At 37.9% G+C, this 14,021-nt stretch overlaps 1 protein-coding gene across 1 annotated transcript in view; it reads right to left on the reverse strand.

Annotated features, from left to right (window-relative positions):
- The window catches only part of hivep3b (HIVEP zinc finger 3b), an 82,209-nt gene extending 76,440 nt beyond the window's left edge, over nt 1-5,769 (reverse strand). Inside the window, exon 1 of the mRNA XM_055210577.2 lies at nt 5,493-5,769. The gene's annotated coding sequence lies outside the window, so the exon portion shown is untranslated. The remainder of the gene's footprint in view (nt 1-5,492) is intronic.
- Nucleotides 5,770-14,021: the final 8,252 nt, after the last annotated feature.

The following is a 14,021-nucleotide window of genomic DNA, read 5'->3' on the forward strand; positions in this document are numbered from 1 at the left end:
ATTGACGAGATATCTCGTCAATTAAGAGAAAACGCTTCCCCGCCAATGACGAGATTTTCCGTCTTTCCGCAATACCGCTATTATCCACCAGGTGGAACTTTTTTCTGTAACCCGGAAGTATTGCCCTATGGCAATCGGCTGCATGTCCGTGCCCGTTTTAAAGATCGCTCTGAATGGGATCTCTATGAAAAGTCCGTCACAAACATGGAATTATCTCTGCTTTTTGCTCAAAATGTGGTGTTTTTGCAGAAACCTACCCATATTCAAAAGCTGATTACAAAAGAACTACTCAAGGTAGGATGAAACGGGTTTTTTTTGTTTGAAAGCAGAGGGTCTGTTCTTTCATTTGGTATATTGTATGTTTATATATTTGAAGAAGAACATTTTCTGGAAGGCATTAAACTTTGGTGAAAATCATGAAAAACGCTGGCGCTGGCTGGCAACTTTTTTTAAAAATGCTGGCGGTGAAAGAGTTAATATACATTATATCTTTTTTGAAAGCATATTATAATATAAAGGCTTTATTTATACCTGCCATTTGAAAATAACACATTTTAGTGTTGCAATGGCAATACCGCAACACTGTAAAAACCGTGGTATTTTTGCGAAAGGTTATCATACCGCCAGAATCTTATACCGGCTCATGCCTACGATACACACTAATAATACCTGTCCGATAACGATTCTGAATCGCGCAGCTGATAATATGCACAGCTTTTTGATGTATTACGCCTTTTGATCGTTTCTTCACAAGAGCGCCCTCTGGCTTTTAGATGTAGCCGCATATCGACATAATTCATTGAGAAGCATAGCAAGCATCATCTGCCGATTTATCGCCCATCCCTATATTACATAATTGGGCAAGTAATATAAGCATCCATAGGCTTATTGTATATTAAATAAATATTGTATGCACACAAATTTCCAGGATAATGAGTGGCGGCTGGAGCTAAAAAAACAACAAACTCAGAAATCAAACTTTTACTGTAAAGCAGGAATGAAGTTTATGAATTTATAAAATTCATGTATGACATCAAAGTTTCGCGAGAGAGTTTAGAGACAATGCTGTATTAGGTCACACACTGCCACCAACTGGACACGACTAGGAATTACATTTAGACATGTCGTAAGTGAAATCTGTCAAAATGGCGTTCATATTTTTCTTTTTTTCTGCTTAAAAATATTCTGTAAAAGACTTTTCGGTTAACGCGACCTCTGACACACACGCACACATAACGTTGCCAAATCACAGGCCAGTGCATTTCTTTTTGCTTCAATAGTGCAGCACAAGCACATGTTCCCTCACAACAGAAAACATACAGTCCAACAGCTCGAAGTTCCCTTAAAAAATGTGGCATTCTGGAGGTATTCTTTTAAATTCCATCAAGGGAAGCAACAAAGTCGACCAAGCCACGGAATATACCGGGATTATCTGAGCTCTTCCTCTCATTATGTCCACGCAAAGGCAGCTCAAACGCCACAAAATTTTGTGCAGTCTATCATGCAGCCAGACTTTAAAACTGATAACAGGGAAAACAATAAAAGTCATGACTTACATCCTATCCAGCTAGAAAACTCGGTTTGCCATAAAAAGTGGTGGAAAGCACACGGACTCCAATCACTTGACTTTGTTGGTTGATCTGGTCCAAGCTTCTTAATCCTTTATTCATTCTTCAACTCGCCTTGTAAAGGGTGATTTTGTAAAGATAAAATCATATTTTCTTTAATCTCAAGATATTTCGCTTGCTTCCACTAATCAGTGCTGTAACTAGCAGTAACACGACAATCTGCAAAGCAGTTATGAGACTCTGAGAACAATCCAATCAAATGAGGTCAAATACAAAAAATCTATTTTGATTTGCTTACAACAAAAGTGGGAGGGTTTGGGGCACTCAGTGCTGCACCCCAAGGCGGATCTGAAACAAGCCAATTAGAGCTTAGTCTCAAGTCACATGCTTTTAACAAATTTACTGTCCTGCATACAAACTCGTTTAGACACAAACAAATGACACATACACACAAATAACTAAGTTTTGATTTTTTTTATAAATGATTACATGACTAACAGTGAAATAGTACAACTTAATGATTTTTTTATTAATTTGCCCTATATATTTAACTTAACAACTTTAACAAGTAGCTTTCCTCTCTGGCCAACTTTAAGGGGGCGGCACCCCAGCACCCTCTATTGACCAGCCGCCACTGCCTGTAATGCTTACTAAAGACTGACAACAATCACCTAATATCTGAGTGTGGTCAGACATTTTTAAAGGTAACAGTAACAAATCAATGCAATCAATGACTGGCTTTGGGATTTAAATAAAAAAAATGAAAACAAAAAGAATCTAAGCAGGTGAAACAACCAAAATGCAGATTATAAAAGCTAAAATGCAGTACTCAAAACTTCGCAAATTCAGGTCATTTGCCAATCTCGTTCCCCTCACTCCACCCTGTACTTTCATGCTTTCTCTCCATATACACTGTTCTGATCCAAATAAATGGCAAGACCCAAAGTGGCCCAGAAACATAATTTGAAAAATGTACGATTAAGAAAACAAGTATTCAAAATGAAAAGGCTGAAAATCAAAAAAAAGCCACTGGGTCTAATATAAACAAACAATGAGCATTTTATGCATTGTAGTCTTCCTTCATATGAAGATGCAACTCTAAGCCAGTGGGCCAAAAACAAACTTTCTAAAGGAAACATATGAGAAACATACACAAATCATCTTTATAAGCAACAACTTTGCTACAGCCTGCCCACTGAAGCTAAGCAGGGTCAGTACTTGGATTGGAGATCACCTGGGAAAACCAGGTTGGTGCTGGTAGAGGTGTTAGTGAGACCAGCAGGGGGTGCTCACCCTGTGGTCTGTGTGGGTCCTAACACCCCAGTGATGGGCACACTATACTGTCAAAAAGCACCGTCCTTCGGATGAGACGTTAAACCGAGGTCCTGACTCTCTGTGGTCATTAAAAATCCCAGGATGTCCTTCGAAAAAGAGTAGGGGTGTGCCCCGGCATCCGGGCCAAACTTGCCCATTGGCCTACTAATCATCCCTCATACTAATTGGCTATATCACTCTATCTCCTCTCCACTAATAAGCTGGTGTGTGGTGGGCGTTCTGGCGCAATATGGCTGCCGTTGCATCATTCAGGTGGATGCTGCACATTGGTGGTGGATGAGGAGATTCCCCCATTCATATGTAAAGCGCTTTGAGTACTGAGAAAAGCGCTATATAAATGAAAGGTATTATTATTATTATTATTTAACAACTTTGCTTATACATTTCTCAAATAACTGCATAAAGTGTGAAGAGAAACCAGAATAACCCTCCATCTTTGTTTTCAGGTCATTTCAGAGTTGTTTTGAGGCCTGCAAAATGGACAGCTTAAAATTCTTGTTAAATCTGTTAGTACAGTCTATCGCACAACAGCTTTTTCCCACTTAGAAGCGTTTTCCCGTGTTTTTGCTGATTTCACACTGTACAAAAATACTGCAAATATATATATATATATATATATATATTTGAATGAGAAAATAGAGTGCAGGACTTGCTTGATGTTCAAATAATTATTAAGAGATATAAAGTTCGGGACCTGATTGATGTTAAAAAAGTTATTAAGAGCGACAAGACTCAAAAGCAATCTCTCTCACGCTAACTGACACATCTGAAGCGCGTGCACACAAACATGCGAGTGCATATACACACACAATTACAGTTAAAAATATTAAAAAAATACACACAGATATAATCTGTTATGTCTTAAGTGAACATGATTAACTGTTGAGAAAATATCTGATGTGTAACATTATTTAAGAGATCCTTGCATTACAGTAGATCTTAAAGCTATCTGTTTCAATGTCAACCGAACAATAAAAATGAAAAAGTAACAAATATTGATATTGTTTTTGACGTTGTGTGTGCTAAATCTATTCATTTTACCAGTGATTTTAAGGTATGGATGTGGTCATTTTTGTGGTAATTTTGGATTTTTCTCAAAATTAACTTTGCTGACCCTGTCTCACTTCAAACAGATGTAGCTTTGTCATATTTTGTCAGATTCCAACAAATCATGAATTGTTTTGAAGTTTTTTAATAGAGAATGTCAAAATATATAAAAACCTAATTTTTGAAAATGACTCAATTTGCCAACACGGGTCACAAATGATGCAGCAGCAAACAAAAATGGGGAAAGAAAGGGGTCTTCTGATAGGAAAATTCATATAAAAAACAATGGCTATTGGTTCTGTCGAAAATGTAAAGAGGCTCGTGTAAACATTTGCATAAAGCATCTATATTTGTCCACACCCATGTTTATTAGAGTATATATATATATATATATAAGGGGTCAAAGGGGTCCCTGTCCCTGTTACTCAGCTAGTAGGGCACTGTGTATGCAGTGCACATTTTTGAATCCCAAGGATCACACATGCTGTTAAAATGTTTACCTTGTAATGCACAGCAAGTTGCTTTGGATAAAAGCGTTTGATAAATGCATAAAATATAAAATGTTAGATGGACACATTCATGATCATGAATTTCCAAAGAGAACCTCGCAAAGTACAGAACCTAATCCATCATAATGACACACTAAATTGTTAACAGTCCCAAAACGCCCTTGATGTGGCACTGTTCAGGTAGTGGCTTATAATACTGTACAGTACACACTACGCAGCCTAACGTCATTATACAAGATCGTATCGCGGTATCTTGAAAATCCCTAGCTTTTTGCATGATATCATTAGCTTTTTAGTTGCTGTATCATTTTTCTACGGCCAGATCTCTTGTGCTTTGCGTCAAGCCCCCACTCAGGGGACTCCGTCTGTCCTATCATTTCCAAGAATTTGAACAGCGTCAGATTCCTGTGGTGTGTGGTTTACAATGTTACTCTTATGTAGCAAAACGTTATTCTTGGCTGGTCGTCGGGAGAAAACACTATTACTATTCCCATTTGTAAACATAGCTTTGTGTACTATGCTAATTGTAGGCTCCTAAGACATCATGTTAAATGCTCCCTCGTGCGTTCCTGCAGCTCAATTGGTAGAGCATTGCGTTAACAACGCAAAGGTCATGGGTTCGACACCAGGGAACACACATACTAATGATAATATTTGGACAAAAGAATGCTAAATGAAATGTGTGTAAAACAATAGGCTGAAAACGTAAGCGTCCATCGTATTTTTTGTACAATGCAGCAACTTGTTTGAACAATGAAAACAGCTGATTTGACTGACATTCGCCGCATCGTTTACATTAAGTTACATTACACTCACATTGAACGTATGAGGTGCCTAATATTTAAGAGTTTTACATACCAATTGCATATCATTGCCGTGTGTAAGTTTTGGCTACAGACTGTATACATCACGCAAAATAAAACTTACAATAAATATGCTTATTAATGCACCCAAAAACCTATTGACATCTCTACTATCGACCAAGACACATGCGCGAAAACATGAAAACATTAATATTTCCTCAAGACAGTACCTGACACAGCTGTGACGCCGAAGCCATTGACTCTTTACAGCAGCGTGGCGCGAGCTCCGCATCCCATCTCCTGTCAAACGGTACGGCTGCCTACGCCTCTATCTCTCTCTGCGTTATTTGGACGTTTGTGAGGCAAAAGGGCTTCCCCTCCTGCTTGTCAAACTGGACGCGCAATCATGCGTTCAGCTGATCGTCGCGACGACAACAACAGAAGCGGCGTCGCACAACGCAAACATTTCACACCGCACCGCCCAGCACGCGACGCCCGAGGGCCCCGCCCCCTTCCTTGCTCTCGGAGTGATTAATAAACATGAGGTAGTACCCTTTCGCGACGTCGATTGGCTAATGGAGTATCTTAATTTTTTAACTCCCTCCTCGCTGTCAGGGCACTGTGGGGTGACGTCATGGAACATTCCAAAAATTCCATGTCCCGGTTTTCTTTATTTTAAGGGGACCCTCCAAAATTCCTTCATAATTAACAGGCATCATAATAACCAAAATCAAATATGTTATGCAATTTTAGTACAACACATCCAGAGCAAGGGTTTCATGAGAAAGCCCATCTGGGGGATGCACACTAGGTTGCTGATGTCAGCAGAATTCCCACAATTCCCTGACTCACTTGTACTCTTTAGCAGGAGAAAAGCTTCTGAGTTGCATTAATGGTGCAATAGCATGGCCCACCTGGGGACTATTAGTGGGGTTAACCATCAGCATAGACTTTAATACAGTTAACCTATTCCCACAGGAGTGCAAGGGGTAAATAGCTAAACATACTGGAAGAACATTATGCAACTCTTCAGGAAAGTCTCTGTAAATGTGTTATAGCCAAAGTTGAATAGTTTAATGTACACCCGTTTCTGTATTTTAGTAGTAATTAGAAATTATTCCTAGAAAGTGTACATGTAGATTTTCTGTGACACCTGTACAGTTGATTTCATAAGTTTACATATTAGGGTGGTCCTTATAATGGGCCAAAAAAATTTTTTTTTAAATGTTCAACTCTCACCCCTAAATGTTTTACGATATCAATAAAAAACAAACTGTGCAAAATTTTTAACTGTTCCTACAATATCTAAAGGTTGCTCAAAGCCTTTGAATATTTCTGAAATCACATATTTTGCAAAAATTATACAGTTTAAAAACGCACACCATAAAACTTGCTTCTTGGAGGGTAACTTTGTTCCAGTTATTTCAGTGTTTTCCGATCCGAGTAACAATATAGCGGACTTGCTTTGTGTTGCTTCAGCCATTGTTTCAGTGTATTGTCCATTCACATTGAAGCTTTCTTGCTTTGAAAGACATATCACAACTAAAACAGGAGTTTTAATTGCAAGGAGCATTGTTAAATAAGTCCATTGCTGCCATAAGAATATATTATTAAACAAATATATAAGTTTCACATAATATGCAAGTGTGTTAAACTTCAAAGGTCTTGAGGAACCTCTAAATATTAAATAATATTGAAACAATTTGCCCCATTTTTTATTATTTATTTATTCAAACATATTTGTGGGATGAGAGCATGAACTTTTAAAAGTTGAAAAAATAAGGACCACCCTATTACATATACAAAGTTGCAGAATCTGGAAAATGCTGAAAATGTTGAAAAAATTAAGAGTTTTTTTTTTTATTTAATTTTTATTTGACATGAGAAATGTTTATAAAAAGTTTGCAACACAATATCTAAAAAATAAAAAATACCCAAAGTACACTTGATTCTTAAAGGGGCACAAGACTTTTTTAAGATGTCAAATCAATCTTTACTGTGCCCAAAGCACATATGTTAAGTTTTAGCTCAAAATACCATATAAATAATTTATTATAACATGTTAAAATTGCCACTTTGTCTGTGTGTGCAAAAAATGTGCCGTTTTGGGTGTGTCCTTTAAAATGCAAATGAGCTGATGAAATTTAAATATTTATCACAATGATGGTGGTTTGTTGCAATTAAAACTCAATTGTGCTTTTCTCTGCACTAAATGGCAGTGCTGTGGTTGGATAGTGCAGATTAAGGGGTGGTATTATTCTAATAAGAGCTCCTTATGACATCATAAGGAGAGTCAAATTTCAACTACCTATTTTTTCATGTGCTTGTAGAGAATGGTTTACCAAAACTAAGTTACTGGGTTGATCTTTTTCCATGCCATGGCCCCTTTAAAACTACACAATGTTTCCTGGACAATCACTGACTTTGTGAAAGTTGTTTATATGTTTCTTGTTTGTCCTGAGCCATTAAACCGCTCGATACAAACATTTCTAGTAATCAGAAAATACTTTACAAAAAAACTGCATTTGGGTTCTATACAGAACAAAGAAAGACATTGCAGCCTCAAATTAAGAAAACGTGTGTGTATAGACTGTTTCATCGGACGCACGTGATACACGTCTGGATCCGAACCTTACTTCCGGTTTCGTTTTTTTTTAAGGTCTGATTAGTTGCTAAACTGATCTCTTGAACAAATGCCTCGTCGAAAATAACAAATGTATTGGTTTCCAAGGTAATCTATGTGTTGTTTTTTTGCTTGTTATATAAATAAACTCGTTTAAAGAACTTTGTTGTAATTTATTCTTAGCAGAGTTTACAGGAAGTTACGTGCAGCCGCTTGTTTATGTTGTTACTGCTGAAACGGTCTATACAATATAAAGTTATCAAAAATCTTAGAAAACCTATACAAGCAGCTTATTTTCTGTACACTTCAAGGATCAAAGCTACATTGAATCTACAGCCAGCTAGAAATAACGTTTGACTATAATCGTTTATTTTGTATGTGTTCTCAGATTTCAAAGAACGGTGAGTTAGACAATGTGGGACAGCAAAAATGTTTATTCTCTCTCTCCCTGTGATGATATTTCATCTGTCCTCTCTCAACATAGTCCAGGGTCTCAAAAAGACTGTTGAAGCTGAGGGTAATGATATACGTCGACAAAGCTTTGGTGTTGTCCTGTCTAAATATAAAAAGCCACCTTGACAACCATGACAAAATAGTTGACAAAAGAAAGCTTTGTTTAACAAATCCAAATATAATGTTTAGTCGATACCCCCTGGACAGTGTAATTACAGGGCATAAATATAGCTCTTCAGCCTGTAACCTATTATTATGCTTTTTATAGTTTCATTTTACGGGGTAGAATTGCTCTTAAGGAAGCAAAATAGCAGAGTTAGGTTAACAAGCTGTGTTTGAGAAATATGCAAAACTTGACGCTTTTGGAGGTAATTAAAATAGCCTTGCGTGACAAATCCAGTGGGCTTTACAATAATGCCTTATGATGTCACAAAAATTTTGGAAAAGGTGTTTTGTTGAATAGGTCAACAGAATTAAAGAGATGGGATGAGTCGCTCATCATCTCTGTGGGCCCAGCGCTGTGCCTTTAGGTTTAGGCAGACTCCCGGAGACTCTTCAATGTCCAGTAAAGTTCACCTGGCATTCAGGTGGTGAGTCATAGCCCATGGCTGCCTGATCCTGTCACTAGATGCCACTGACATTCGTACTCCCTGTGGAGAATGAGAGCGCTGCTGGCCCCATCGCCCTGACAGCCTCCATAGTCGGGCAGGACACCTGACTGAGCGAGCGGCTGTGAGTTGCGTGATGGCTTTGTGGGAGGGATTTCAGGTCATGCAGGGCGGTGACACAAGTTGTTTTGATTGGCTGAATTGTGTTCCTTACTCACACCTGAATTGTGATTGTTCAGTTTAATTTAAAGTTAAACAGTGTTATGCACTTTGGACCACTTTTGGTTCCCTGAAGCGACACATATATCAGGACAATAAAACAAACACTAGTAGCACAGTAGCAAGGACAATTCTCTATGAATGCTTCACAGTGTGACAATATGATCCTAACAGGCTTATGTAACAGCATGCCTGCATACTCATCTTCCAACAGACAACGGCTGCACCGACTGTTACATAACTAGATCAGCCTCCCCACAGAGCTGGGCTGCGCCTGTGCATGGCACACAGCAGCAGTCTGCTAGTGGGAGAAAGAGAGGGAAACAGTGCTGCTTGCTGCAGGGACCAAGAGGTAAAGGTAATGCAGAAGTTAAATGAAACATTTGTAAAATAATGCATTCAGCCTGCTTTACAATGTAGTACAGCAGTACACTCTTAAAGAGCACCTATTCATTGCTAAAACAACGCTATTCTGTGTATTTGGTATAATACAATGTGTTAGCATGGTTTATGGTTAAAAACACATTATTTTCCGTACATTTTTGTTTCTCCAGATTTCACTCGCTTTCTGAAACGCACAAATTTGAAAAGCTCTGTGTCTCTGATTGTCCAGCTTATCTGTACGTTGTGATTGGTCTGAATACCTCTGATGTCAACCAGAAATGTGACGCCCCTTACCATGTTTGAAAGATTTGGTTGCTAACAGGAGTTAATTAGGCTGTGAGTCTGAAGCAGGAGGAATTATGATAATGTTGATCTTGTCTCATCACCAATCCCAGGAAGTAAACTGTTGCCTACAATCCATGTGTTTGTTGTAGTCCAAAAAAAGAGATTTACATTTACGTAACTCGTCTCATTGTTTACTTTGGGGTTTGTATCTTTTGCATATCATTAACATGTACTAATACACACCTACACAGCAAAGGAAATGTAAAAACGTGAATCGGACAATAGGTGCTCTTTAAAAAAATAAATGTGCTTCCTAATGCCTAAAAGAATCGTTTTGGTTAAATGGTCCCAGAAAAACCTTTAACATCCACAGAACCGTCCTGTTTTAAAAAGATTACATAAAGGTAAGATAGAGAAATGGTTCCTTTAACTAAATGATTCTTTGAGAAGCCAAAAATGATTCTTCTGAAGATTCAGGAAAAAGATTCTTCTAGATTTCACAGACATACATATTGTGTTTATTGGTGGACAACACATAATTCTAGAAACAAATGGTGCTAAATAGCACTAAAAGTGGTTAACTGGCTCGTCATCATAGGGGAACCATTTATAGCACCTATTTAGTACCTGTGTAGAACCATATTGTGCTATATATCAATGTTTCCCAACCCCGGTCCCCGGGCACCCCCTCCCAGAAAGCTCCAGATGCCCCCCCACCCAACACACCTGATTTAACTCATCAGCTTGTTAGGGACACATGTTTACCATTTTGGAAGGAGGCTGATGAGTCAATTCAGGTGTTTTAAATAAGGAGACATCTAAAACTTTCTGGGAGGGGGTGCCCGAGGACCAGGATTGGGAAACACTGCTATATAGAACCATATCTGGTGCTATAGTGATGCTATATCACCCCCGGATGGTTCTTCATAGGTGCTTTGCAGGTGCTATATAGACCGTTTCAGCAGTAACAACATAAACAAGCGGCTGTCGCGGTCCGCACGTTACTTCCGGTAAACTCTGCTAAGAATAAATAACAACAAAGTTCTTTAAACTTAGTTTATTTAACAAGCATAAAACAACAACACATAGATTACATAGGAAACCAAAACATTTGTTATTTTCGACAAGGCAGTTTTCAAGAGATCAGTTTTGCAACTAGTCAGACCATTAAAAAAAGAAATCGGAAGTAAAGTTCGGATCCAGACATGTATCACGTGCGTCCGATGAAACCGTCTACTAAAAATGGTTCCTCTATGATTACAAAGTGTGAGTGCTATATAGCAATAATTTTGCATGATACAGGCCCAGAATTAATCCACAGACATTTTCCACATTTTCTGTACTGATTTTGGGAAGGATCTGCGGAATGGAAAATGTGTTAAAGAAAAATGGTAATGCTTCACTATTATCGGTAAAAGTGAGTTGAAAGTGTAAGCAAATATCGAGAACATTTTAAAATAAATTAAAGGGATAGTTCACCCAAAAATGAAAATAATGTCATTAATGACTCACCCTCATGTCGTTCCAAACTCGTAAGACCTCCGTTCATCTTCAGAACACACTTTAAGATGTTTTATATTCAGTCCGAGAGTTTGCTGACCCTTCATTGATAATCTACGTACGATATACTGTCCATGACCAGAAAGGTAATACAAACATTATAAAACTTTGTGAATAACTTTGTGAAAGTTCCAGTTTTTCTCCATTATGCACAATATGCAGGTGCATTATCTGTGTTACCCAATATGAATTCTCTCATTTTTTCATCCCGACGTTTCTTCGTCACATGCACATGTGTTTCATGTAATGTTTTTACAAAATGCAGGATAGCAGGTTAGTGGCTGCGACCTTCACTCGCAGGAAGGCATCACAACCCTCCAACACCCTTCTGCCAGGCTCCAGATCTTGAGGAGTCTAATGGGGTGGTAATGTTGGGTAAATGTTTCCAACACACATGTGCCAGCAGGGCCAAAATTCAATTAGCTTTGCTGCATGCAGCAACATAATCCAATGTGCTCGGGTCCTACACTTAAAATGCAATTACACCTCTGACAGCCTCTTACAGTATTACACTATAACGGCAATACGAAACGAGTACAGATTTTCTCTAAATTATTTTTTTACAAGCTGGAGCACCTATATATAGGCTATATGTGCTTAGGTCTTAAAATGCATACAAAGTAAAATATATACATTAGAAAATCCATTACTTAACCTTAAAGTTTACAGTACCTTTGGTTATTATTAAAGCCCACTAAGTTGCTGCTCAGAATAAACAAGTTTCTAGTCCATGAAAACTTGATGACAGTTATTGATGGTTGAAAGATTGGAGTTAAAGTACAGTACAGTTGCATCCCCATTTCAGTGATGAATTAAGCCCCTGTCGACAACTGATGTAAAAATTATTCAGCAAAACTGTCACTGTTGAAATGCATGACTGTGCATCACTTCCATTGACACTGAGCTAAGTATCAATTTGGTGATTTTTTCATTGGGTTAAAGGGCTCCCCAGGGACACACTTACCAGTCCGGCTAGGAGCCGAGGGTCGAAGCCAGCTGAAACAGAACATCCTGCAGTTCTGCTGAGTCAGGGTGTGTGTCCTGGTGCTGGGGGAGTGAGATCATTTTGTTGATGTGTGTCTCTCCCCTGTTCATTGTTAAGGGAGCCTGCCGAGGGAGAGAGAGAGAGAGTTTCCAGACAGGAGTAAGTCATTTATATGAATTGATGAGGAGAGTGATTTTTCTTTAATGCTTCTTTCTAAAGTGTCTTATACAGCTATAAGATATATGTGGGTGTATGAGAACAAACGAAGCCTTTGGATGAAGCATAAGATTGGAAAAGATATATTGAACACAGTTTGGTGCAGACTTTAGAAAGAGACTTATTACTAAAAACTGAGAATTTTGTTCTATGATGTTTATACCAGACAAAAGAGGATTTGCTGATCCAGTTGGTTTCTGGCTTGGAAAAACTGATGTTTAGCTGATCTAGTGGCCAACTTGACCTGGTGAAAGTGTTCTTTGAAATCAAAGGGGTAGTTTTTATCAAAAATAAAAATTGTGTCATCATTTAGTCACTCTCATGTTGTTCCAAACCTGTATACATTTTTTTTGTTCTGCTGAACACAAAGGAAAGATATCTGTTTGTGATCATCATCAACTTCCATTTTTTCTGCTATAGAAGTCAACTGTGCTTCTGTTTTCTGCTTGATTACAAATATCTTCCTTTGTGTTCAGCAAAACAAAGAAATTTATACAGGTTTAGGACAATGGTGGTGGGTAAATGATGACTTGATTTTCATTTTTGGGTGAACTATTCCTTTAAAAACAAACCAGCACAGGCTGTTTTTGAGGAGGATGATGATGTAATCCAAAATGTTTAAAGAAATTAAAGAGCACCTATTTCATTACTAAAAAACAACGTTATTTTCAGCCCAATCTCACAAAATTACGTGCAGTCACGTAATTTTTTTATTATTTTTTTTATACTGTCACGAATTTCCACATTTTTTTTTGTGACAGCATCACGAATTTCTGTTTGTGTGTCATTGTCATGTATTGTTTCTCAACTGTTTTGTTCTATTTTCTTACCATTGTCGCTTCGGTTTAGGGTTTGAGTTACATTAAAGGCGGAGTCCACGATGTTTGAAAAACGCGTTGGAAAAGGAGACGGGCCGACTACCAAAACACACTTATAGCCAATCAAATCAAATCAAATGCCGGGTTGCGTATGTGTGGGGCGGGTCTATCAACAGAAGGTCCAGATTCTATTGGGGTAGGGGCGTGTTTGTTTAGGTGATTTCAAATATCAACATTGGCTTTCAAACATCATGGACTCCGCCTTTAAATGACATCCTTACCCAAACCCAACTCTAACAATGGTTTAAAATTCAGAAGACATAAAAAATAAATAATAAAAAATTTGTATAAACCAATACTTAAAGTGAAATCCTAACGCAAACACCAAATCTTACCCTTAACCGAAGCGAAAATGGCTTGAAAATAGGAAAAAGCAGTTGAGTAACCAATACGTGACAATGACACTTAAACAGAAATTTGTTATGTGATTACGAAAAAACATGAAAATTCATGACAGTATCACGAAAAAGAATAAAAAATTACATGACAGTAGGTACGTAATTTCATGAGACTAGCTATTTTGTATAATACAATATGTTAGAGTGGTT

Source organism: Misgurnus anguillicaudatus, chromosome 10, assembly GCF_027580225.2.
Source record: "Misgurnus anguillicaudatus chromosome 10, ASM2758022v2, whole genome shotgun sequence".
NCBI classification, from domain to species: domain Eukaryota; kingdom Metazoa; phylum Chordata; class Actinopteri; order Cypriniformes; family Cobitidae; genus Misgurnus; species Misgurnus anguillicaudatus.